This window comes from Tamandua tetradactyla, chromosome 7, assembly GCF_023851605.1.
Source record: "Tamandua tetradactyla isolate mTamTet1 chromosome 7, mTamTet1.pri, whole genome shotgun sequence".
NCBI classification, from domain to species: domain Eukaryota; kingdom Metazoa; phylum Chordata; class Mammalia; order Pilosa; family Myrmecophagidae; genus Tamandua; species Tamandua tetradactyla.
The window spans coordinates 68,429,303-68,456,445 of NC_135333.1; the positions used below are offsets into that span (position 1 = coordinate 68,429,303).

Sequence of the window (27,143 nt, forward strand, 5' to 3'; positions counted from 1 at the left end):
TGAATGAGGTCCCCCACGGAGCAAGTGTCAAAGGACAGGGCATGAGGAATGGGCCTGACGCATTCCCTTATTTAAAGCAGAGGAGGTTGGGTGCAGCTCAGGATGCAGTTCTGTTTAAGAAGTATAGGAAAAGAAGAGAAAATTGAACAAAAATAATCAGTCCAAAGAAGGCATCCTAGAGGGGGAGAAAAAAAGAGAGAAAGAGAACAACTAGAAAGCACATGAAAAGAAGGCAGATTTAAATGCATATTTAAAATAACTATATTAAATATCAATGTTCAGCTTCAAAATTCAATATTGTCAAGTGGATTTACAAAGGAAAAAAATACATGTGGTTTATAAGAAGGTCATCTAAGACATACCGAAACATTGACAGTAAAACTTGGGCAAATATACTATGTATACACTAAAACCAGTAAATATTGTTTCAGGATGTCAATATCAAATGAACAGACATTTAGGAAACAATTCTAGGAGTTGAGTGTCCTTTTCTAATGATAAATTCCCAGGAAAATATAAGAATTTAAAATTTATACACACCTAATAACATGGCTTTTGAAATGTGACAGAGCTACTATAAGTAAGAGACAAAAAACAAATCAGAATAGGAGATTTTTGTACAACACGCTCAGCATTCATAGAATAAGCAGAAAAAATCAGAAAAGATATAGACTGCTTGATCATCATAAATAATAAACCTTACTTAATGCACAATATGTAGAATTCTGCAAAGAGCAAAAATACACAACAAAAAGCAGGAACTCGAACAGACATTTATGCACTGAAGTTCACAGCAGCATTATGCACAATAGCCAAAAAATGGAAATAACCGAAGTGCCCATCAAGAGATGAATGATCAAAAAAATATGGTATATGCATACAATGGGATATTATGTAAAAAAGAATGAAGTTGAGATACACGCTACAACATAGATGAACCTTGAAAACATCACGTTGCATGAAATAAGCCAAATACAAAAGGAAAACTACTGCATGATTTCACTTATATGAAATAACTGGAGTATGCAAATTCATAGAGACAGAAAGTAGTTTGCAAGTCACTAGGGCCAGGGAAAGAGGGAATTGAGAATTAATTTTTAATGGGCACAGAATTTCTGTTGGAGGTGATGGAAAAATTGCTAAAATGGATGGTGGAGATGGTAATGCAACATTGTGAATATAATTAATATAACGGAATTGTATACTTGGAAGTGGTACAAATGGGAAATTTTATGTTGTACGTATGTTACCACAATTCAAATTTAAAAAGAAGAAGGAGGAGAAGGTAAAGAAGAAGAGGAAGAAGTAGAACAGGGAAGGTAAAAGCCAAAAGTCCTTAAGTGATCACAGACCCCAGGCTGGAAGGAAAGGAGAAAGGAAAACAAAGAAAATGAAAAGCAAATGTGAGGGCCAAAGGGAGGTTAGAGGTGGTGAAATGTTAAGACCTCTCCCTCCCAACACACACACTGGGAAGGAGGGAGAGGAGGAAAATATCAGACCTACCCTAAAGGAATTTATTTAGACGATAAACTTTAGAAAGAAGAGAAAGAGTCAAAAAGAAATGGTAACCAACGTAATTTGAAAAAAATATATAAATCTAAATAAATAAGATCTATGAATAACAATAATTTCAATTCTGGAGACTGAAAAAAAAACAGGAAACAACAGCAGGTTATTCGAAAAAGTCATTGAGGTTGTAATGTTCTAAGTCTTTAGGACTTTCAGAAGGGGACTTAAGAAACTAACTTTAAGATTTTTTTAAAAATAAGTAAACATTATAAAACATTGAAATTATCAAAGGATAGAGATGAAGTGTAAAACTTCCAAACCACTAAGGGGGAAAACTGGAAGATGAAAACATTCACGCACACAAAGTCTGTTTTGCAAGGACAAATATTGTATGTTCTCACTGATATAAAATAATTAGAAGAAGCAAATTCATAGGTTCAGAAACTAGAATACAGTTTACCAGGGGCCAAGGTAGATGGAAGGAATGGGGAATTAATGTTCAATTGGTACAGAGTTTCTGTTTGGGGTCATGGAAAGGTTTTGGTGATGGATAGTGGTGATGGTAGCACAAAATTATGAATTAACACCGCTGAATTATATATTTGATTGTGGTTAAAAAGCAAATTTCAAATTGCATATATTTCTAGAATAAAATATTTAAAAGAAAACCATAAGACTGTTCAACATAAATAGTGAACCCTAATGTAAATGATGAACTACAGTTAATAGTACAATTATAATAATATTCTTCCATCAACTGTAACAAAGTTACCACACTAATGCCAGGTGTTACTAATGGGTGCTGGGAAGGGTATATGGGAACTCTGTATTTTCTGCATGATTTTTCTATAACCCTATACCTTCTTTAACTTAAAAAAAGAAAAATTCAAATGCTATAGCAAAAAATAATAATAATAATAATAATGGGAAAAATGAAACAGAAAATGTAGGACAACTGGAAAGAGGTACAGTGGGAGAAACAAGTTTATACATCAGAAATTGCAATAAATTTAGATGCACCAAAATCATTATTTATATAGATATGATGAAATTGGATTTTGAAAATTCTAGTTTGTATTAGTCATCCATTGCTGAATAACAAGTTGCCCCACAAACATAGCACCTTGAAACAACAATAAACATTTATTATCTCTCGGTTTCTTTGGGTTAGGAAGTCAAGAGCAGCTTGTCTGGGTGGGTCTCGCTCAGGGTCTCCCGGATGTTGGACAGCACCCCAGCTATCTGAAGCCTGGGGCTGGAGGGTCTGTTTCCAAGATGGCCCCCTCACAGTGCTGACATGTTGATGTGATTTGTTGGAAAAGGTCTCAGTTCTTGCTGAGTGGATCTCTCATAGGGCTGCTTCAGTGTCCTCATGATGTGGTGGCCAGCTTCCCCAAGAGCAAGTGATCCAAAAAAGAGTAAAATGAAAGACACAAAGTCTTTTAGGGCCTATCCTCAGAAGTTACACTCTATCATTTCTACAATACCCTACTGACTACACAGGTCAGCCACATTCACTATGGGTTGGGAGTGCTGGGAGGCAAAATTCGCTGGGCTTGTCTTGGGGGCTGGATACCCATAGTTCTGTGAGTTTACAAGAGGCACACCTACAATATAAAGTCAGAGGGAGGGCAGAAGCAGAAACTGGAGTAGCTTTATTAATATCAGACAAAATAGATTTTTGAAAAAAGCATGATTCAAAATGGATGAAGAATGAGAATATATAATGATAAGAAGTTCAATATATTAACATAATGATTTTAAACCTAATAAAATACACAATAAAATAAAAATAAAAAACCAATAAAATAGGCTAAAACATATAAACCAAAAATTAATCAGACTCAGAAAAATTGACAAATGCCCATCATAGCGGGAGATGTCAACACACCTGTCTCTATTATTGTTAGAACTGAGAGACTAAACAAATTAGAAAAGGCATAGAAAATTTGAACAATATGATTAATAAGCTTGATCTATTGGACACACATGGAGTTCTCTTCTCAGCAATTACGGATGAAACATTTGGAACATTTACAAAAGTTGACTATGTACTAAACCACAGAGCAAGTCTGAACAAATTTCAAAATAATTAGTGTCAACATATTTCTCAGCATAATGCAAATAATTAGAAATTAATAATTCTTTTTTCATTTTTCACACACTTGAAAAAATTTTAACACACTATTAACTCATGGGTCAGAGAAGAAATCATCATGAAACGTTTAAAATTCAGTCTTTCCTATTATAATGCATGTAAAATTCAGAATGTTATCAGTTTCACTTGGCAGTCGTATTGGTTCATATGTTGATCGGTGCTTGCTTAAGATCAAGCTTCCTTGCAATGGAAGAAAAAGTCTCAGCTTGTTAAAGAAAAAGCAAGCTGACAATCTTTCATAATTGACTTCCTTGTCATGCAGATAGAAGCTGGTTTAGTGGCTTCATGAACTGCTATCCTTTCCACTATGTTAAGGTAGCTAAGCTAGAGAGGCTGCAAGTCTAGATCAAGAAGCAATGAAGATATTTCTCCATTCCCACCCCGATATATTAAAAATACATGTTAAGAGGTCTACATACTGAGAAGTCTATGCCTAATGGATACAGAGTTTTGATTATGGTGATAGTAACACAATATTGTGAATATGACTAACACTACCGAATTGTATACTAGAAAGTATACATTAGCACAATTGTATATTCATATATATATATGGAGAGAGAGAGAACAAGAGCGTCCACTTTTCGGTACCAAGAAATAAGACCTATATGTTAAAAAAAATCTAGATACCACCTCATATTTTTAGTTTTAATGAAACAAGTTACTATGAGAAACAAATGCCCTCAAGGACCTATTTCTCAAAACAAGATTCATAAACCTATTAATAAAAATATTTTTAAAATGGAATCCTGAATGCCAACCTATATAGAAATGTTTTATTCAAGGGAAATGAACATACTTCCATTTTCCTTCCCATCTCCTTTCTACTGGCTGGAATGGATACATAATGGTAGAAATTGGAGCTGCTCTCTTAGACCCTGTGTTAGTTAGATTCAGTTGTCAACTTGGCCAGGTGAGCATACCGAGGTCTGTTGCTGCAGACACAAGCCAAGGGTACGTGAACCTCATCTGTTGCTAAACACATCTGCAGTCGGCTAGGAGGCGTGTCTGCTGCAGTGAGTGACATTTGACTTAATTGGCTGGTGCTTAAATGAGAAAACGCAATGTAGCACAGCCTAGCAGCTCGGCATTCCTCAACTCAGCACTTGCAGCTCAGCCCAGGCCTTTGGAGATGCAGAAAAAAGTCACCCCGGGGAAAGTTGTTGGAACCCAGGGGCCTGGAGAGAAGACCAGCAGAGACCATCCTGTGCCTTCCACGTAAGAAAGAACCTCAGTGGCAAGTTAGCTGCCTTTCCTCTGAAGAACCAACAAAATAAATCCCCTTTTATTAAAAGCGAATCCGTCTCTGGTGTGCTGCATTCCGGCAGCTAGCAAACTAGAACAGACCCTGACATGGGAGCTGTGTGCAGAGGATGGCAGAGCATTAAGATAGAAGGAATCTGCATTGTCATCATCTTAAAGATATCACATTGACCCTGGACTACTTGTATTTGATCTGTTATATGAGAGGAAGCAAAATTCCACCCTAAAGTCACTATAAATTGATCTTTGTTACAGAGCTGAGCCTGGGCCCTAATTAATAAACTCTAATTTTTCTATTCACTACAATATTCTTCCTTGAAAATTTGGTAGAACTTGCCTAAAGGCCATTTGCACCTGGTGTTGCCTTTAGGGGGCTATTTTGAATAGCCCGTTCAGTTTCTTTAGTGGTTACAGCACTATTCAGACTTTCTATTTCTTCTCGAGTTGTGTTTTCCAGAACTATATCTATTTCATCTAATGTTTCAAATTTGTTGGCATAAAGTTACTAGTATTTTTTCTTTTTATCTTATTTAATCCTTACTAGCTCTGAAGTTATATGCCTCTTTCTATACCAACATTATTTGTTTATATATTCCTTTTTCCTTGAGCCATGCTACTAAAGTTGGTCAATTGATTCATCTTTTCGAAGATCAACAACTTTCAGCTTTGTTGATCATCGATATACCATAAAATTCACACATAGACAAATGTGTGCATTGTGTAACCATCACCCTGGTCCCAATTTAAAATATGTCCATTGCTCCAGAAATTTCTCGTGTGTCTCAATCTCCTCCCACACTCACCACATCAAGCAATAGCTGATCTGATCTCTCTCACAATAGATTGGTTTTGTGCATTCTAAACTTTCTCACAAACGACTCTTATATTACCTACTGTTTGGGGCCTGGGCTTTCACGCAATGTGACGTCTGTGAGATTCATTTGTGTAGATGTGTGTGTCAGTATTTGATCTTTTTTATTGTTTGCTTTGTATTTGATTTGATTTCTTGTCTGTGAAGACAAGACTATTCCATACTTTTTCTGCTATTTTTTTAGGCTCAGTGTCTATTCTTTGGCTAACTGCAGTTGGATACTACTGTAGATAGTACCGTGGCTCACAATCACTCACGCCTCTTCCCTCTAAGAGGAATATATTTCCCTTCCTCTCTGACATCAAGCTTGGCCACGTGATTTGCTTTAGCCAGTGCTGTGAGCCGAAGCTGCAGACAATCCCATCATTCTTGTTGATGCAGAAACAAACCCTGCAAAGGAGGCAGAATGGAGGGACCAGGATGGATGCTGGGTCCAGGCCTGATCAAGTAACACTCCCACTTGCAGACTGACTCATGTTGACAATGGAATCTGCGGTGGCCGGTTGGTATCTGTGCCATGTGGGCTTTAAGTATTTTTAATATCGCTCCTGGAGGGATCTGTTCACCATCAGTTGCACAGAATCCTCTGGCTTTGAAAACACTCTGTGACCTTCAAGTTTCATATCTGCAAAAAAGAATGTCAATCCTATCCTCCTGGCCACCCCTCAACCCTAAACATATTAGTACAACCAAGAGAGGTGACAGCTGAGCCCCACCCACTGGCTATTCCCAGATCCCCCACACTCACCCCAGCCCTTGGTATCTTTGCCCCAGCATCTTCCTTCCCCCTCCCACAGCCTAAGGAAGCTCCCCAATTTCCCTTCCTTAAGCTACACCTCCCTCTCTCCTGGCCTGTGAACTTACCTCGTGCCTACAGTGCAGGTAGGTTTGAAGGAGCTGGCCGAAATCACAGGGCTTTAGAATAGCTGAGCATTCTAAAGGGACATTAGAGACCATCTAATCTAGTGCATGGTGGAGCCTTGCTAAGTACATAAGGCTTTCTGCAGGCTGCCGTATCTAATTCAGAAGCAATATGGCAACAAACAGGAATCCTCCAGGCCAGGTAGCTGGCTTTGATCCCAATTCTGCCACATGGACCCGTAAGGTCTGGGACAAATTAGGTAACCTCTTGTGCCTCTGTGTTCTCATTCGTAAAATAGAGATGCTGCTGAAAGCACCTTCCTAACAGGGTGGTTGTGATGAGATGAATATGTCGGAAGCCCTTCAGACAGAGCCTGGTGTGTGGGAAGCACTCAGTAAAGAGTGCTCAGCAAACAGTAAGCTTTATGAAAACCTGCTGAGATGAATATTATAGTTTCTGAAAGGTTTTGGAGAAGAGAGAAGAGGCAGACCAAGAAAACTTAAAGTGAGCGAGTTTATTCCTACGCTCCGGGCAGAGCTCACAGAACTCAAGGTAGGGAGTTGTGAGTTTGCCTCTGGGTCCTGGTACGGGCGGTTTTTGAGCAAGGGGGTTAGGTGATGTCTAGAAGGGGTGGCACATTTTACACAGCTCGAGTCATGGTGACCTTCCCTATTCCCCCGACCTAACAGTTTCGTTTCACAGATGATGAAAATGATAGTCTGGGAGGTTGAAGACTAGATCATGGGAATGTAAAATGGCGCAGCCACTGGGGAAAGCAGTTTGGCAGTTCCTCAAAAAGTTAAACATAGACTGACCATATGACCCCTCAATCCCACTCCTAGGCACAGACCTACAAAATTAAAAGCAGAGAGACTCAAACAGATCCTTGTACACCAATGTTCATAGCGGAATCACCCACAATAGCTAAAAGATGGAAACAACCCAAGTGTCCATCAGTGGATGGAAGGATAAACTTTAAAATGTGGCATATCCAATGGAATATTACCCCTCCATGAAAAGAAATGAAGTCGTGATGTATGCTACAACATGGATGAGTGAAATAAGCCAGACACAAAAGGACAAATATGGTATGATTCCACTCATATGAAATATCTAGAAATATTGAATTCCTGGAGACAGAAAGTAGATTAGAGGGTACCAGCCGCTGGGGAGGTGGGGAGTAATTGCATGGTGGGTACAGAGTGTTTGTAAATTTTGAAATTTTAAAAATAAAATTAGTATTCTAAAACCTTCTCGACTGAAAGGGGGAAGAGAGAAAGAGGTAAAATAAAGTGTCAATGGCTGAGAGATTTCAAATAGAGTCGAGAGGTTATCCTGGAGGTTATTCTTGTGCATTATATAGATATCCCCTGTTTAGTTAAGGTGTATTAGGGAGGCTGAAGGGAAGTACCTGAAACTGTAGAGCTGTGTTCCAGCAGCCACATTTCTTTAAGATAATTGTATAATGATATAGCTTTCACAAAGTGACTGTGTGATTGTGAAAACCTTGTTCTAATGTTCCTTTTATCTATGGTATGGACAGATGAGTAAAAAATAAGGATTAAAAATAAATAACAGGGGGAAGAAATGTTAAAATAAATTAGGTAGAGGGAAATACTCCTGGTCAATGAGAGGGAGGGGTAAGGGATATGGTGTGTATGAGTTTTTTCTTTTTTCTATTTCTTGTTCCAGAGTGATGTAAATGTTCTGAGAAATGATCATGGTGATGAATATACAACTATGTGATGATATTGTGAGCCATTGATTGCACACAAAGTATGGAATGTTCATACATTAAGAATGCTCGTTGCTCAATGTCCCTGGCCATTAGAGAAATGCAAATCAAAACCACAATGAGATATCATCTCACACCCACCAGAATGGCCATTATCAACAAAACAGAAAATGACAAGTGCTGGAGAGGATGTGGAGAAAGAGGCATACTTATTCACTGTTGGTGGGAATGTCAAATGATGCAACCACTGTGGAAGGCAGTTTGGCGGTACCTCAAAAAGCTGAATATAGAATTGCCATATGACCCAGCAATACCATTGCTAGGTATCTACTCAGAGGACTTAAGGGCAAAGACACAAATGGACATTTGCACACCAATGTTTATAGCAGCATTATTTACAATTGCAAGGAGATGGAAACAGCCAAAATGTCCATCGACAGACGAGTGGCTAAACAAACTGTGGTATATACATACGATGGAATATTTTGCAGCTCTAAGACAGAATGAACTTATGAAGTATGTAACAACATGGATGGACCTAGAGAACATTATGCTGAGTGAGACTAGCCAAAAACTAAAGGACAAATACTGTATGGTCTCACTGATATGAACCGACATTAGTGAATAAACTTGGAATATGTCATTGGTAACAGAGACCATCAGGAGATAGAAATAGGGTAAGATAATGGGTAATTGGAGCTGAAGGGATATGGACTGTGCAACAGGACTGGATACAAAAACTCAGAAATGGACAGCACAATACTACCTAACTGTAATGTAATTATGTTAAAACACTGAATGAAGCTGCATGTGAGAATGATAGAGGGAGGAGGGCTGGGGGCATAAATGAAATCAGAAAAAAAGATAGATGTTAAAGATCAAGATGGTATAATCTAGGAATGCCTAGAGTGTATAATAATAGTGAAATGTACAATGTACAAATTTTAAAAATGTTTTTGCATGAGGAAGAACAAAGGATAGTCATTATTGCAGGGTACTGAAAATAGATGATAACTAATACTTTAAAATGTCACATTATGTGTGAGACTAAAGCAAAAAATGTTTATTTGTTACAAAATTTAGATTTTGACTAGAGCATTTCCTAATTTAACTCATGTAGATAGTTTGATTGAATGTCATAAGTACTTGGAATCTCAGGTAGCACATGAGATTTTGTTGGTTTGTCCAGAGTGATGCCCCGATGAATCCCAGAATGATTTGATCAGTGACTGGAAAAGTATTTGCAAGCCCCCTTTGGGGAATGGTGAGAGTGGGGAGAAATTCAACTTCCCCAAGTTGAATTCTTGATATTCTCACAAGCAATGTGGACAACCAAAGCTATAGGCTGAGCCCCCAGTCTTGGGGTTTGTTCACATGAAACTTAACCCCACAAAGGATAGGTCAAGTCTACTTAAAATTTAGGCCTAAGAGTCACCCCCAAGAGAGCCTCTTTTGTTGCTCAGATGTGGCCTCTCTCTCCAGCCAACACGACGAGCAGTCTCACCACCCTCCCCCTCTCTGCGTGGGACATGACTCCCAGGGGTGTGGACCTTCCTGGCAACGTGGGACAGAAATCCTGGAATGAGCTGAGATTCATCATCAAGGGATTGAGAAAAACCCTAGATTGAGCTGAGAATTAACATCAAGGGATTGAGAGAACCTTCTGGACCAAAAGGGGGAAGAGTAAAATGAGACAAAGTGTGAATGGCTGAGAGATTCCAGACAGAGTCAAGAGGTTATCCTGGAGGTTATTCTTACGCATTAAGTAGATATCACCTTGTTGTTCAAGATGTAGTGGAGAGGCTGGAGGGAACTGCCTGAAAATGTAGTGCTGTGTTCCAGTAGCCGTGTTTCTTGATGATGATTGAACAATGATATAGCTTTCACAATGAGACTCTGTGAATGTGAAAACCTTGTGTCTGATGCTCCTTTTAGCTACTATATCAACAGAAGAGTAGAACATATGGAATAAAAATAAATAATAGGGGGAACAAATGTTAAAATAAATTCAGTTTGAAATAGTGGTAAATGAAAGCGAGGGGTAAGGGGTATGGTATGTATAGTTTTTTTTTCTCTATTATCATTTTATTTCTTTTTCTGTTGTCTTTTTATTTCTTTTTCTAAATTGATGCAATTGTACTAAGAAATGATGAATATGCAACTATGGGATGATATTAAGAATTACTGATTATATATGTAGAATGGAATGATTTCTAAATGTTTTGTTTGTTAATTTTTTAATTAATAAAAAAGTTTTTTAAAATGCTCGTATTATATGTTGATTGGTTTTATTAATTAAAAAATGTTTTAAAAAATTGGTTTTCTTATAAAAGGAAAAATGAAAAGAACTGGTCACAGGTCACATCGTTGGTCAGTGGTGGTGCCCAATCTTGATCCAGGTTCGGCCCTGGCCTAACTACTTCTGCCAATGCCCCTGCTCTTTGCACACTGCCTCCCAGCAGACCTACTCGTGTCAGCCCTATGGGAGGTACACGCACAGGCTGCCCCACACATACACACACAAAATCCCTGTGTTAACACACGAGCTTCCTTTCCCAGACCTCCTCAACTTGACCTGCAGCTTCCAGCTGCAGCCCTAAGCCAGGGAATTCTTCCCTTCTGGCTCCAGAGCTCCCAGCCCTCAGGAGACCCCTTCTGCCTGGCGCCCTCCCGGCCCACGCCAGCCTGCAAGGTGGCCTGGTGGAAGGTCTGGGGATGGGCACTGACCCGGATCCCCCCAGCTTCCTCAGCTGCATAGCCAGGAACCCCCTCCAGGCCCAGCTGGTCTTGCTTAACAAGAACAGAAATCCCAGGAGAAAGGGAAGCAAGCTCAGGATGATGAGGAGGTGGAGAAGCCAGGCCCCAGTGAGTCTTGCCCTGCCCAGAGGGTGGAGCAGCTGAGGGCAGGCTGGTCAGACAGAGTGAGGCGTGAGGGCGGGCACTGCCGCCGCTCGAACAGGTGCTGAGGGCGCGGCCCACACCCCCTGCAGCCTCCCTAAACCAGCATCTGCCTACAGAGTCCAGCTTTGACCTGCCGGACCCAACAGGTAACTTTGCCTCTCTCCCAGGCCCAGGACTGTCAGAGGATTTTAGATTCCCTCTGAAATCTAGAGAGGTGTGCCATTCTTTGTTTACCCGACTCAGGGCCAGCAAGCAGCAGCCTGCAGGCTAAATCCAGCCAGCGGCCTGTTGGTGTAGGGCTCACTAGGAAGAAGAGTTTTGCATTTTTAAAAGGTTGAAGAAGAAGAGGGGGGAGGAAGAAGAGAGAGACCATGTGTGTTCACAAAGCCTAAAATATTTATGTTTTGTAGAAAAAGTTGGCCAACTCCTGACCCAGACTGATCTGGGTTAAGTATGGGGTAAAATAGCCAGAGTGCCTCCTGCATCCACCCATCACTGGCCTATGACATTGGCTATGTCCTTTAACTTCCATAAGGCTCAGTTTCCCCATCTGTAAAATGGAACTAACTATGTCCCAGGGCCATGAGAATTACCCTTCCTGGGAGCCTCCTGGGCTCCTGCAGGTGGGCAGTGGAGGTTCGCAGATGGTGGCAGGGGTGGTGAGGGTGGAGGCAAGGAGTGGGTGGTGGGAGAATGAGGGTCACAACCTGCCTGGCTGACCTTCTCCGTGTCACAGAGAAGTGGGAAAGGGACTCATGGGGAGCAATGGTATCGCAGACGTCACCCGGCCATGAATATAACATCACTAGGACAGCTTTGGGTAGGCTCCTCAAAGCCCACTGGTAGGTCCCTGGCACCCTCCCATGCCCTCCCCTCTTCAGTGTCCCCCTCCCCGCCTGCACGCCCCAGCCCCACCCAGCACTTTTCTCCAGACACCTGTCTTGTACCCCATCCTCATAAGACTTTGCTCTTTTGGAGAAGCTGGCTAATCCCCTCTGTTGTATTAGTTGCCAACGGCTAAAGTTATTTCATTTCCTAGGGGTACATTCATTTTAGCAGTAACTCCTAGACCCCCAAATATCCAAAGACAATTATCTCTGATTATATAATGTCCAGCCCCAGGACAGGAGGTGCTGGAAACTGCAGGGGCCCTTCAAACCAAAGCTGACCTTCATTTTCCCAGGTTCCTCCCAACACCAGGACCAAAGTCAGGCCCTGGCCAGAGCATCTCCTCTCTGATTCCAACTCTCAGAGTTGCACACACTTAACTCACACTCTAGGACGGACAGACAGATAATGAGCACATGGCTTAGCTGTAGGGTTCAGCCTCCCACGGGCCCAGCTGGCCGTCCATGTGCAGACTCCGGCTGCCTTCCCTCTCCAGTCTTCATCCCTTACCAGCCTCCTGGTGCTCCAGAGAAGCAGGATCCATCAGTGTCAGAGGAGAGGCCGGGCCACTTCCAGCTTTTGAGATCGCTAGTGCATGTATTATATAAAATGAAGAAATGCCCAAACAGGGTTACAGAACTCGGGATCTATTCTAAATATTTACGTTGCAAAATTAAGACTTTTAACCCCAAAACATAATCAAAATAATGGTGCTGATACACAAAGGAAATTCAGGACTTATAACAAATATTATATTTATCGCAAACTATTAGGCGCAGAGGTCTGGGAGTGGAATGGGAGTCGAAGATTGAACGACATGCATCTCATGTCAGATCTGCCAGTGGGTCTCTATGGCCCATCCAGCATCACTTTGTGGAAGAGGAAGTGCGTGAAAATGAGCTCCAAGCCAAAATAGTGACTCTCCTCCCACCTGGCTCCCCGGGGACTTCCTAGCCAACTCCCCTTGCTGAGCCAGCCGCTCTGGCCACCCTGGCTTCAAGACCTGCGTCCTGGAACTGGACCTTCTCCTTTTGCATTAAGCCTGCCTCTAAGGCTACCAGCTTCTCCTCCTACTCAGGTACAAATTGGGTACATGAGAATTCTCTGTAGTATGTTCACAATAATTCTGCAAATCTAATATTATTCTAAAACCAAAAGTTGGTTGTACAAAAAAAGGCTTTTGAATGAATGGCTCTATTTCATCCTTGCCCACCTCCAAGCACAAAGCACCATGCTTCCGTAAGAGGGTGACATGGCAGAGGCTTCAGCATATGGGCTCCAGTCTCAGATATGTGAGGGTTTGAGACCTGGCTCCGCCATTTACTGCCACTGTATCCTTGGGTGAGCAACCAGGGCCACTACGCAGCAGTTTCCTTTATATTAATCGAGGGGGGGGAGGAAAGGATAACAATAGCATGTTGCTCAATTTTAAACTTGTAATAGCTTCTATTTTGTGGCCCTATTGAGAAGATAAATTTGTGAAGCTCCTGACCTCTAAGGCCAAGAGATAAGGACATCTGAATACGTAGAATATGCAAAGTCAGAGACGGATAACACCACTGGATTGTCTACTTGAAAGTGGTTTAAATGGAAAATTTTACACTGTATATGTTACCAGCGTAATTTTTTAAGAAAAAAAAAAGAAATGTTATAGTGTATTATGCGCAATAATTTTTTGAAAAGAGAGAAACTTAAACCATTGGATTGTTCTATGCCAGATAAGCCCTGGAACCCAGTCTCTCCAAGCACATCCAGCACTTTCATTCCCACACCCCACAACATCAGCACCCCGGGTCATGGCCCAGAGCTCCTTGAAGATTGAGAGAATGATCACATGAGTGGTCAGAGTTTAACTGAGAAAGTAGGAATTGACCCAGGGTTATAACTTCTGACTCATTTTATAGATATTTCGCTTAAGTTTCTAGAGTATTAAAATAGCTAGAAGGACCTACCTGGAATTGTTGGACTGTAATCCAGTAGCCTTGATCTTTAATAATGATTATATAACTATAGCTCTTGTTGTGTGACTGTGTATTTATTAAGTCCTTGTGACTGATACTCCCTTTGTCTGGGTATCCGATAGGTGAGTAACAAAATAAAGACATACATATGTATATATAAATTAAAGGGGATAAGGGGTGTGGGATATTTGGGATGTTTTTTTAATTTTTATTTCTTTATTTGGAGTAATGAAAATGTTTTAAAATTGATGGTGGTGTTGAATGCACAACTATATAAGGTGCTGTGAGCCACTGGTTGTATACTTTGGACGGATTATATGGTATAGGAGTATATCTCAATAAAATTGCATCAACAAACATCCACCACCACCACAAAAAAACCCTTAGCAGAACTTAATAAAGCTACCTGCAGGTGTGTTATCAATATTAGTTTAATGCTATTATATGGAAGAATATTGTTAAAAGGGTATTTATTTCACAAGACCATAAGGGCTTAGAAATATTAAAATAGAGAGAACATCTGGAAGGAGCGTGGCCCCACATGGGGAGATATCTGCAGGGAGGGCCCTCCCACATCACAAATCGCATTAATGGGGGGAAGGGGTGGGGGAGGAGAAGAGGGAGGGGGGGAGGAGGGAGGGAGGGGAGGGGGGAGGAAGGGGGCGGCTGGGAGAGCTCCCGTAAGTGACCACACCAGAGGCCTCCTTGGAATGCTGGGGGAAGTACGGGGTGTTGCTGTGGAGACTACAAAGACATCCTGGTCTCTGTGCTCCTGACCCGGGCAGGCTGAGAGCACAATGCCCGGAAGGGCTACTCATGGCCCAGCAAAACCGACAGCGTCCGCCCGCCCGCCATCGGCGCCGGGACCCAGCCTGCGCCAGGAACTGGGGGCGCACCCCCCTCTCCAAATGTAGCGCTGGGTGACCCGGGCTTCCAGCGCCCCCACCAGTCCAGCCGGCCCCGGCAAGGCCCCGCGGCTGTGGGACAACCACCCCCACAGCGCCTCCTCCGGGATCCAGGCCCTGAGAGCCGCCTCCCTTTCCCGACAGATGGGCTGGAGGCCTGGGGGGCCCTGAACTGAGCGTCCTAAACCAGGGAGTAGACTTGTCACTCCTTGGGCAGGTCACTCAGCTTCTCGGTGCCTCAGCTTCCTCCTCCTCCACCTGGAAAACAGCACGTGAGTTACCCGAGCCTGGAGAAAATCAAACCAGAGCCTGCCACTGGAGAGGCTTGGTGAGGGGTGAAGCGCCAGGGCAGTGTCTTCCAAACAGGCCTTGCAGGGTGGCCTTGCAGCTTCAAGTCTGTTTGTGGGTTGTGGCAACTGCATTGTGAGGCATTTTGTGCTTCTCAAAGCACTTTCATATAGGACCTGCTGATGCTTACAGGTGAGGATTAACTGTTTGCGACGGAGGAAACTGAGGCCCAGAGAGCTGAAGCAATTTGCCCAAAGGCATCCAGCAGGTTGGTGACCAGGCTGGCCCCAGAACCAACACCTCCTCACCAGGGTCTTTCCTCAGAGGATGAGACTGGACTTTTGGGTTGAGCATGAGTCTGGGGGCAGGATTCCTGAGTGTGTTCCTGGCCTATTTATCCATTTCCTCTGATTTTATTTTCCTCACTGATGATAGAGAGAGAATAGTCTTGAAGAACATTCCATTTTTATTCAAATTGAACTATTGCCTATTTTATTAAGTATCTGCTTTGTGCATGGCAGTGTCTGTGATAAATACAAAAAATAAAACACAGTCCCTGCCCTCAGGAAGGTAAAATAGGATAAAGTTTGAAGAGCACCTTTACAGTTTACTGCTTCTTTTCTCATTTTTTCTTTAAAATGACAGGCAGGTGTCATTGGCATTATTCTAGAAATGAGGATCCTGAGAGGAAGGAGCTGAGGTAAGCGGGAGAACTGTGGTATTCTGACCAAATCCCATAATACATTCTACCTTGGGGCACCATCTCTAAAAAAAATAGAGTATGAGACAAAATTTAGTGATGACTGTTGTTTCAATCAGGACCCTCTCAGCTGCCAGTGACAAAAAACAAACCAATTGGCTTCAGGAAAAGAGAACTTTTCGTGAAAATATCATGCAACTGGAAAGTCCAAAGGTGAGACTGGGCACCTTCAAGTACAGCCTGACTGAATTTATGATGTCACAAAGACCTAGTTTCTTTCCATTTCTCAGCTCAGTTCAATCTCCTCCCTGGACTGGAGTCTTCTCAGACCACACATGATGACAGCATGCTGGCAGTGGTTCCAGCATTCTCGCTACCAGGTTGAAGGAGTCCCAGCGTCCCTTCCAGAAACCTTAGCCAACATATTACTAACACCAGTGTATCCCAGAACTGATCCCAGTCTATCCCAGAACTGATCCCAGTCTATCCCAGAACTGATCCCAGTCTATCCCAGAACTGACTGCTGTTGCCCTCAACATGGAACGTGACTTTGGCCAAGCAGAGCCAATTCACGGAGTTGGATCAATCCCACCCAAACCATAGGTGCTGAGGGTGAGGAAGGGGTAGGTCCTTGAAGAGAATCTGGGGTACCATTCTACCCAAAGGGTGATGGGTGCGGGGGGGTCCAACTCTAAACATGTGTAAATTTCTTCCACAACTAGGCACTGTTGTTACTTAATAAAATTTAATTTACCCGTTAAATGAATGAATCAAAACTATCTAGACTACCTGAAAGAAATAATAATCAAATGTGTAAAAAATGTATTGGCAGCCGCTTCCAACATGAAAAAGTTAGAATGGGCATAGCCCAAATACCCCTAAAAATGGAAGAAAGATCAAAGGTGATGGTGGAGTTATTCAGAGAAGGTAGGGTTTCACAAACGAGTATGAGTGCTAAATCATTATGCTGATATTTCTTTTAGCCTCCAGTACCTTAGAGCAGCTAGAAATAACAATGGGTCACTGTCCTTAATGTTAAAATATTCTAAAAATAGAGAAAAAGGCCCTAACAACCCTATAGAAAAAAAGGCTGGTAAAATGACCAACTTACAGGGAAAAAAAGTCAATTACTGTCAATCTTATGAAAAGATGCTCAATTTTGCTCATAAGAGGAGAAATAAAATTAAAGCTTATGTTAAAATACCTTCTCGACTGGCAAAAATCCAAGGTTTGACAATTACTCTTCCAGCAAGACTACAGGGAAATGGGCAGACTCACGTATTGCTGATATAACCCTTATGGGAATTTGGCAGTATTTAGCAAAATGATATATCCATTTAACCTTTGGCCCAGAAGTTATCCCACAGATACTCTGTAACAACAACAACAAAAAGAGAAAAACATATAGATAAAATACACATGACAGAACTATTTGTGATAGCAAAAGGCTGTAAATATCCATCATTGGGAGACAAGAATAAATTATACATCAAAATACTATGAAAATAAAGAAACAAAAGCTATCATTATACACTGAGGAGTGATTACATTTATAGAAAAAGCAAGGTAGAGAAAAGTGTACAGGCAATGCTTCTATTTATCTACAAGAGAGGGAATAAAAGGGATAGAGATATGTTGTAGTTAATAAAACAAATAATACAATAATAAACCATAAAATAATGTTAATGGTTCCTTATGACAGGAGGGAGGAATTTAGATAAAGGGGACACAGACAGAAGCTAATAATGCTTTAAATGTATTAATATTTTTTGACTTTGCAGCCATCTAAATAGTTTATATAATTATAAAATAATTTTTTTTAATTTAAAGCAATCTCTAAAAATTGAATCCAGTTGATAGCATAATCACCAGAGGAGATCTATTCCAAGTGACTTTTAAAGTCTATTCTAAAGGACCAAAAGAAATAGAAAAAAATGACTGTCTTCAATAATCACATTATTGGACAGAATGTTAGTATTGTTATTCTGAGACTGCTGCATGTGCAATTGAAATGAATCAATAATTATGTGATATTCTAATTCTATCATCATCTGTAGTATACCAAAGAATTAAAACTCTTGATGTAGGAGAGAGCGGATGCAGATGTCAGAAGAGGTTAAGTAAAAACTTCGCAGTCCTCAATTTGAATTGGAAATATCAGGTTTTATGGTTATTTGTTATGCAGCAACTGCTGACTGATACTTTCAGTTTTCCAAGCAGGGAACTGGGGGCATCCATCCTTTATTCCCACTCACCTCCCTGTCCGACCAATAAGTCGACTAAACTTGTTCATTCCAGTTCAGAAACACTGCTCAGCTCTGGCCCCTGCTCTCCGTCCTGATTGCCACTGCCTCAGGGCCTGCGGCTCACCTGGGCTTTTGACAGTCCTTCCCTCCTTCTTTCCAGCATTCATTCATTTACAAACACACACTGAGGCTTCCAATATGACAAGCACTGGGACACAGCAGCGAAAGAGCTGAAGGGTCACCAGCTTCCTCAATTTAGAGCTGAACAGACAATAAGTGTGACAAGACCTTAGAGAAGAGGAGAGGGGCAAAAGGGAGAAGTGAGGAAAAGCAGCAGCTCACGAGGGTAAAAGGGTGGAAGAAAGCCAAAGGCAGCGAGAGGTTGTGGTTCGGCTCCTCGTTCTTCTAGCCCCCTTCCAGAAATCCAGGAACCTGGGAGGAAGCACGAAGGAGACAGAGAAGGGTGGCTGGCCAAGATGAGACAGGAGACTGAAGAGGCACCTCCAAGGGGCCGGCTGGGTGGATGGGAGGAGCGAGTTCTTGGGTTTGACCCTTAATCCCGTACTCCCGGCTGGGGCCACCTCCCCAGCCAGCTCACCCCCTACCCCACCCCATGCCTCCCCTGGTCTGGCTGACTCCAGAAGGAAGGAAGTGCAGGAACCCCCACCGGCTGGCGAGCCAGGGACCCTCTGGGCAGCCCTCCCCATGCACCACACCCCTCAGCACATCCTGCCAAGGGCTCCTCCCTCCCTTACAATGCCCACTTACCCAGGGGCCATCTGTCCTGGCTCTGGAGGCTTCCACTTCCTCCCACATGTGACGAAGGCTCAGCTCATTCCTTCCGCAAGGATGTGTCAGCACCCGGTGAAGGTCCAGCTGTTCCAGGCCTAGAGATTCAGCAGTCAGCAAACGAGGCAGCCCTGCCCCCACGGAGCTTCCATTCACATGGGAGGAAACATAAAAGACAAGAAATCCCCATCCCAGGGGTCAACTGGTAGAGAGCAAGGAGGGAGGAACAAAGCAGGGGAAGGAGAGAGGGAACCTAGGGTGGGCCGGCTGCTCCACAGTCGTGTCTGATAAATCAGGGCAGGGGCCTGAGGGCAGTGGGGGGCTGCCACGGGACCCCAGGATCCAGGCCAAGGGGCGGCCTGACATCCTCAGGAGTCATCTCAGAGCCCAGGTGTGTGTGTCAGGGGAGGCGCCGAGGGGGGCGGGGCACCGGGTGGTGTGGGCACTTGTACTCTAGGCCAAGTGGGGTTTGAGCTTGTGTTTGTGGTGGAAACAGATGTGTGCAAGCCCGCCCAGGGCCGCAGAGCCCAGCAGGGATGCTGGGGCAGGGAGGGACATGTGGGTGTAGCAAGGTAAACGTGGGCCAGCACCTTCCCGGGGCCCACAAGATTGGGGAGAACAACTTGCAGATCTGAATAAATTCATGCAGAGGCGGGTACAGTGCTGGGTGGGGACGAGAGCTAAAAATAAGGCGCTGCTGGTGGGCCCTGCAAGGGCACCCCTCGGCTGTGGGGGGTTGTGTGGTGGGAGAGAGGCTGAGTGGGAGGCCAGGTCTCGTTCTTCAGCAGAGAGAAAGGAGAGTGCTTCGCCGACATTGGAGAGAGGTACCCCAGCCAGGAAACCAAAGCCTGGAAAGGGCTGAGGTTGGGCAGGGAAGGACTGAAGGTGCAGGCTGGCCTCAGCAGATGGCAGGTTCAAGGCATCGTGGCTTGGCCACCCAGAGAGGCTGGGCCTGAGTCTGCACCCTGCATGCCCACAGCAGCAAGAGGGGGTGGCACCACCACCAAACCTCTCCCCACCTCCCCAAGGAGATCTTAAGGAGCCCAGAAGACAGGACCTGGAGTGGGAGAGAAGGAAATCAGTATTTGGGGGGGAGGGGGGGGTGGCTATATGTGGAATGCTTCCTAGAGGATTCCTGCCCCCCACCCGCCCTGATTCCAAAAAGAAGTTGATAGCCTTTTTATTTTTCTTTACATGGGCAGGCACCAAGAACCAAACCAGATCTCTGGCATGGTAGGTGAGAATTCTGCCACTGAGCCACCATTACACGGCCCAATAACCTTCCTTTTTTACAGATGAAAATGGGATGGAAACTGTTACTTAAGTAAGTGGCAGAGCTGGGACTAGAACCCCGATCTCTGCCCCCCAGTCTGTGCCCTTCTGCCACCCCACATTAGACTAAAAGGCAGAGGGGCTGCCATGTGGAAGGGGAAGCAGACTCACTTGCATGCAGCCCCAGAGGGGGAAAAAGAAAGGGGCTACAGGGAGGCAGGAAACGTTCTAAAGACCAGAAATACCCAGTGGCAGAGTGACCTGCCCAGGAAGAAAAAGTGGATGGCTACCTGTTGAGGACACTGAAGGGACCCCTTCAAGAGGCTATGCCATGTGGGAACAGCATGGGAGCCTGCCAGGGAAGGAGAGAGCCTAAATTTTGGAAAGAGTGAGAAGGACAGTTATGCGCGGCCACTCACAGAAGTTTTGCCTCTTAATAGATCCATCACCCGAATAAGATGCAATCCCAATCACCAAGGCATCAGAAACAGGGTCCCTGCCCTCAAACTGTGCCCACCTTCTAAGGAAACGGGGCTCACACACAAAGGAAGACAAGCACTGAGACAGTAGGGGAGTCAGAGGAGAGGAAGATGAGATGGGAGGACTCAGGGCAAGTGCCTTGTTTAATAATTTGAAAGTTCTTAGTAGTAATATTATTAATAGCTGCCCTTTTTGAGCATTTATTATGTAGCAGGCATGGTGCCAAACGTCTTACACGCATTCCATGATTTTATCATTTTAGCAATCCCATGGCAGAGGGATTCTTATCATTCCCTTTTTCTTACACCTGAGAAGTCAGGCTCAGAGAGGTGAAGTGACTTGCCCAAAATCACACAACTAGTATGCGGCAGAGCCTGGATTCAAGCCCACATCTGTCTGATTCCAGGTCCTGTGTATAACCATAAGGAACAAATGCTTCTGCTCCCTCTGTCCTGATATGGAAATATCTAAAAGATATAACATGTTAGTTTTCTACTGCTGCTGAACAAATCACTATTAACCTAGTGGCTTAAACGCAAATGCATTTTCTTACAGCTCTGCAGGCCAGAAGTCTGACTCAGGTCTGGCAGGACTAAAATCCAGGTGTCAGCAAGGCTGGCTCCTTCTGGAGGCTTTGGGGAGAATCCTTGCCAAGGCCACCCACATTCCTTGGCTCATGGCCCCTTCCTCCATCTTCAGAGCCAGCACCATCGCTCTGGCTGTCCCTTACGTCTCCCTCTGGCCACGGCCAGCAAAGATCCACCAGTTTCACTGGCAGCCTGATTAGATTGGATTCACCTGGACACCCAGGACACCCTACCCATCCCTAGGTCCTGAACCTTAATCATGCCCATGAAGTCACTGTGGACGGCACCATATTCACAGGTTCCCCGAGTTAAGACACGGACTTCTATGGGGGCCCATTAATCTGGCTAGAAGGAGGGGAAAAAGCCAGGTGCAAACCAGAGTGTATGGCGCTATTTTGAGTGTTAAAGGGGGTGGGGGTGGGGTAATAATATATATTATTATGTACTTGTATTTACATTAAGAAGGACACATAAAAACCAGTACTGCTTATTGTGGGTAGAGCTAGGCCGAGGGGATCAGATTGGAGAGAGTTATTTCATGCAATTCTGGAAATGTTCAAATGCACACAAAAATGGAGAGAATAGTGCAATGAATACCAGGCATCCACCACCAGCACCAACATATTTGCCATACTTATTTCACATATCTTCCCCACTTTTGGAGGAGAGGGGGCTGAAATTTTTAAAGCAAATCCCAGGTAGCGTATCATTCTACCCATAAGGACATCAACCTGTATCTCTGAGAGAAAAGGAATGTTTCAAAACCAGAACCGTGATGTCAGCATCACACCTAGTAACATTAACAATAGTTCTGGCCGCGGTGGCTCAGCGGGCAAAGTGCTTGCCTGCTATGCCGGAGGACCTCGGTTCGATTCCCGGCCCCAGCCCATGTAACGAAAACGGAGAAACAAAATACAATAAAAACAAGAAAATGTTTCCCTTTCTTCCTCTCTTCCTTCCTTCTATCCTTCCTTCCTTCTCTCTGTCTTTCCTTTAAAAAAAAAAAAAAAAAACAAAAAAAAAAAACAATAGTTCTTTAATACTTAATATTTGAATTTCTCTAGTTGTTTCCAAAACTTTAAAAAAATAAATAATTGGTTGATATGACTTCTTAATCTCTTTTAAATTTACAGTAGTTTTCAATCTGGTAAGCAAATTATCTATTTAAACAATTACATTTAGAGAAAACAACAGCTCTAATGTTCCATGGAGAGTTCAGCCACACAAAAGGCCTCTTGGGGTGGCGGGTGAGGAGGGCACCCCAAGGAGGGGGCCTCAGGTGCCCACCAGCCTTCCCTAAAGGGGACGGCAGGGGCAGGATGGGCAGAGTCGGAGAGCCCAAGGCAGAGCAGGTTGGGGGCAGTTCCTGGCCTGCTTGGCCGAAGTGGGTGGAAGGGTGGTGGGCATGCCCACAACGTAACCTTGCCTGGAGCAGCCTAAGGAAAGACCCCTGTGCCTAGTACAATGCGATTGCTCCAAAGGCATAGGTTGGTGAAAAAACCCACCACCTACCCAACCAAGCCCTACAACTATTCCAGGCCCAAGTGCTAAGCCAGCGCATACCCCAGAATGGACAACAGAGGAAAGTGGAGAAGGGTAACATGAAGAGCAGAAACAGCAGACTAAACTAGAAATCAGGAGACTGATTTTGGCCACCTGCAAAATCCTGTAAAAGTCACCTGTAAAGACAGTTCCTTGAACAGCCATGGCTGAGAGACCTGGAGAAAGACCTGGAATCCATTCTCCCCACTTAATACTGCTAGTGGCCAGATCCCCAAACCCGGTCCTACCAAGTTCCCAACATTCAGCCGGACCTCAGGTACAGGGTTGCTGCAGGATGAATAGGAGTTTTCTGAGAACAAGAAATTTACTGTGAACAAAGGAATGATGTGGTCCAAGGCAGGAACAAGCCCAGTGAGTTCAAAGAATTAAAAGTAATGCAAAACTGCTAAAGGCAGCGTGGCACACCAAAAGAAAATTAATGGAAAAGCTGGTGAAAGTGGAATAAAGTCTGCAGTTTTGTTAATGGTTTTGTACCAATGTTAACATTTAGTTTTAACAAATGTACCATAGTTACATCAGATGTTAACACTACAGGAAGCTGAACTGTCACTGCAACTTTTCCGTAAAATTATTCTAAAATAAAACATTTTATTATGAAGGAAGGAAGGAGGGATGGAGGGAAGAAAGAATAGCGTAAAACAGCTAAAGCATCGAAAGAAAGAAAAACGCTAGAGTAGGAAAAGTAGGTATCAGCAGAGGTCAGCCAGCGGAGCTCAGACTCCATTTATCAGCAGACACTGATCCCATGGCAATCGCTGTCTCTTTTTCTGCATGTCCCCCACAGGCCACAGGGGGACATTAGTGACAACTTCTCACCTTTCAGTTCTTATTAACTATATGTCACTTGCCCGTACCTACCTGAATCTACACACTAAGGCCCCAGGTGTTACATATGCAGACACATGCTCACACACTCACACACACTGCCCTCTAGGATGAGCCTATTGGGGGTGACAAAAGGAGAGACAGACACAGGCCCTGCCTCCAGATGTTTATAGATGACAAAGTCAGCCAAATGCGGTAGGTACCACATATCGTCGGCAAAACCAATTTAGCTGGTAATATTTAAAACACGAAAAAAGCAAGTGTTGACAAGGATGTGGTGAAGTAGGAATGCTGGTGCATTGCTAGTGGGAATGTAAATGATGCATCCACTATGGAAAATAGTTCATCAGTTCCTCAGAAAGTTAAGTATAGAATGGCCATGAGACCTGGCAATCCCACTCCTAGGCATGTACCCAAAAGAATTGAAAGCAGGGACTCAGTCAGATGATCATGGCAGCATTACGCAAAATAAACAAAAGGTAGAAGCAACCCAAACGCCCAATTTCAGATGAATGTGGTTGTGTTCATACCACGGAATATTATTCAGCCATAAGAAGGAATGCTACAGCATGGATGAACCTTTCCAACATTATGCCCAGTGAAATGTCAGACACAGCAGGACAAATATTGCATGATTCCACTTATATGATATATCTAGAATAAGCAAATTCATAGAGACAGAAAGTAGAACATAAATTACCAGGGACTGAGTGAATGGGAATGGGGAATTATTGCTTAAGGTTACAGAGTTTCTGTTTTGGGGTGATAGAAAGTTTGGGTGATAAAAGGTGGTGGTGGAGTCACAACATTGTAAATGCAATTAATGTCACTGAATTGCACACTTAAAAATGGTTAAAATGACTAATTTTATGTTTTATTTTTGTTACCCTCCCCTCCCTCACACACACATAAAAAGCAAATGAATGACTGAAAACAAACAAAATATCTAATTACTTTATTTGCCCCTTGATAGAACTGTTTCAGGACCAGCTCAGGCTGAGCTGGATAGAAATATGAAGCAAAGGGCTAAACCCAAGGCTGCACCAAGTTCTCCTCCCAGTGCTTTCCCATTCCTCCAGGCGTGTGTCTGCTGCCCTACAAGACCAGCCCAGCTGGGGCCTCTGGGGTTTCTGACCCCCTGCAGCCCTTCGCTGCCCTAATCCTTCCCTCTCACTCTTGCAGTCAGTGTCCACCACATCCTACATCCCCAGTGAAGAGACAAACTCCTCGTGAGGAGGACCAGGCTCTGGCTTGTCCTAGGAGCCCCACAAGGCCTGGTCCCCAGTAGGTGTTTGGTGAATGAGTGGTGAGCAAACAGAGAAGTGAGCAGGTCACAGCCCACCCAGCAAAGACACTCGGAAGACAGAGAACTTATTCTTCAAAGAGCAAACCATGCTCATCCTGCTCAAACTCCCCAAACTGGAGGCCACTGAGCTATTTTTTCCCCCAGTATCTAAATATCTTTTTTAACTTTTTATTGCAGCAACCAAGAAGGAGCACAAAATTTCACATTTTAATCACATTCAAGTGGAGAATTCAGTAGGATTACTCTATCCACAATATTGTGCCACTTAGCATTTTATAACAACCCAGGCCATTGCCCCATCCTGAGTCTAAAATTAAAACAGGCCTGTAAGAGCCCTTACAGTTTGTTAACCACTCCTAATACCCATATCTCGTTTACTGTTAGCAACAGTAAAGTAGGAGTTTGTATAAAGCCTATTTTATGGATGAGGAAACTGAGTCTCAGAGAAGTAGAGTCATGTTTCTGGGGTAAACATGCACTGTGGCTTTGAATTGTGACATCGAATTCCAAACCCCAGGCCATTTTCTCATTGCTTCTCCACCCTGGTATGCTGGAACACAACACACACACACACACACACACACACACACACACACACACACACACCAGAGCTTCTGCTGCCCCTCCTTAATCCAGATCAGCTCCCAGAACAACCAGGGTCAGCAGTCATAGAGTGGACGGGAGCTGCAGCTGCTACAACAGGGCCAGCATTGCACCCCACCATGCAAAGGGCATGGACCCCAGCTGTCCCCACCCCACGTGGTGGCAGGACAGCCATAACGCTCCCTGCTCTGCAGCTGTGGAAAAGGGGGTCCAGGAAGGAACAGACACTAGTAGCGGCAGGGCCAAGGTACAAACTCACCACCTCTCATCAGCCCTGAAGACTCAGAGAGTGAGCTTTCTGGAAAACACCTTGTTCTAGTTTGCTAGCTGCTAGAATGCAATAGACCAGAAATGGAATGGCTTTTTAAAAGGGGAATTTAATAAGTTGCTAGTTTACAGTTCTAAGGCCAAGAAAATGTCCCAATTAGAACAAGTCAATAGAAATGTCCAATCGAAGGTATCCATCCAGGGAAAGATATCTTGGTTCAAGAAGGCCTATGAAGTTCAGGGTCTCTCTCTCAAGTGAGAAGGCACATGGCGAACACAGTCAGGGCTTCTCTCTCGGCTAGAAGAGCACATGGCGAATACAGCATCATCTGCTAGCTTTCTCTCCTGGCTTCCGGTTTCACGAAGCTCCCCTGGAGGCATCTTCCTTCTTCATCTCCAAAGGTCTCTGGCTCGTGGACTCTCTGCTTCGTGGTGCTGCAGCATTCTCTGCTCTCTCTGAATCTCCCATTCTCCAGAACGTTTCCTCTTTCATAGGACTCCAATAAACCGATCAAGACCCACCCAAATGGGTGGAGACATGTCGTCACCTAATCCAGTTTAACAACCACTCTTGACTAAATCACATCATCCAGGGAGATGATCTGATTACAGTTTCAAACATACAATATTGAATAGGGATTATTCTACCTTTATGAAATGGGATTTTGATTAAAACATGGATTTTCTAGGGGGCATACTTCCTTTTAAACCAGCACACACCTTCAAGATGGCATAAATCCCTAGAGGTCACCTGCAGCCCCCTCACCCCCCTCCACCAGCAAAGGACAAAAAAGGCAAAGAATAGTGCCACAGTAGCAGGCCCACTCACACATGTACACTGCCCCCTCCATGAGGCAGGTTAGTACCTGAGCTCTGGAGCCAGGTCACTTGAGTTCAAATCCTGCTTCTGCTGATTTCTAGTGAGTTAAGTTACCTCTTTGTGCCTCAGTTTCCCCATTTGTAAGTTAATAAGACTATCAACTCCATAAGGTTGGATTAAATGGGTTTATACACAGCAGTCAGAACAATAACTGGTACATCATATATGCCCAATCGAGCATTAGTTCTTTAGACATTTTCTTATGTAGGGTTTGGAAAGTACCTACAGAAACAACAGGATTTAGTAATCCAGTTAGGAAGAATGCTTTCTTTTTTTTAAGATGC

The 27,143-nt window shown here is 43.6% G+C and overlaps 1 long non-coding RNA gene across 1 annotated transcript; it reads left to right on the forward strand.

The window, feature by feature from the left end:
• Positions 1–14,796: 14,796 nt before the first annotated feature.
• LOC143689744 (uncharacterized) lies at positions 14,797–16,803 on the forward strand. The gene is made up of 4 exons (XR_013178907.1): positions 14,797–15,609; positions 15,987–16,041; positions 16,161–16,254; positions 16,332–16,803. It is a non-coding gene; the product is annotated as an uncharacterized LOC143689744 (long non-coding RNA).
• Positions 16,804–27,143: the final 10,340 nt, after the last annotated feature.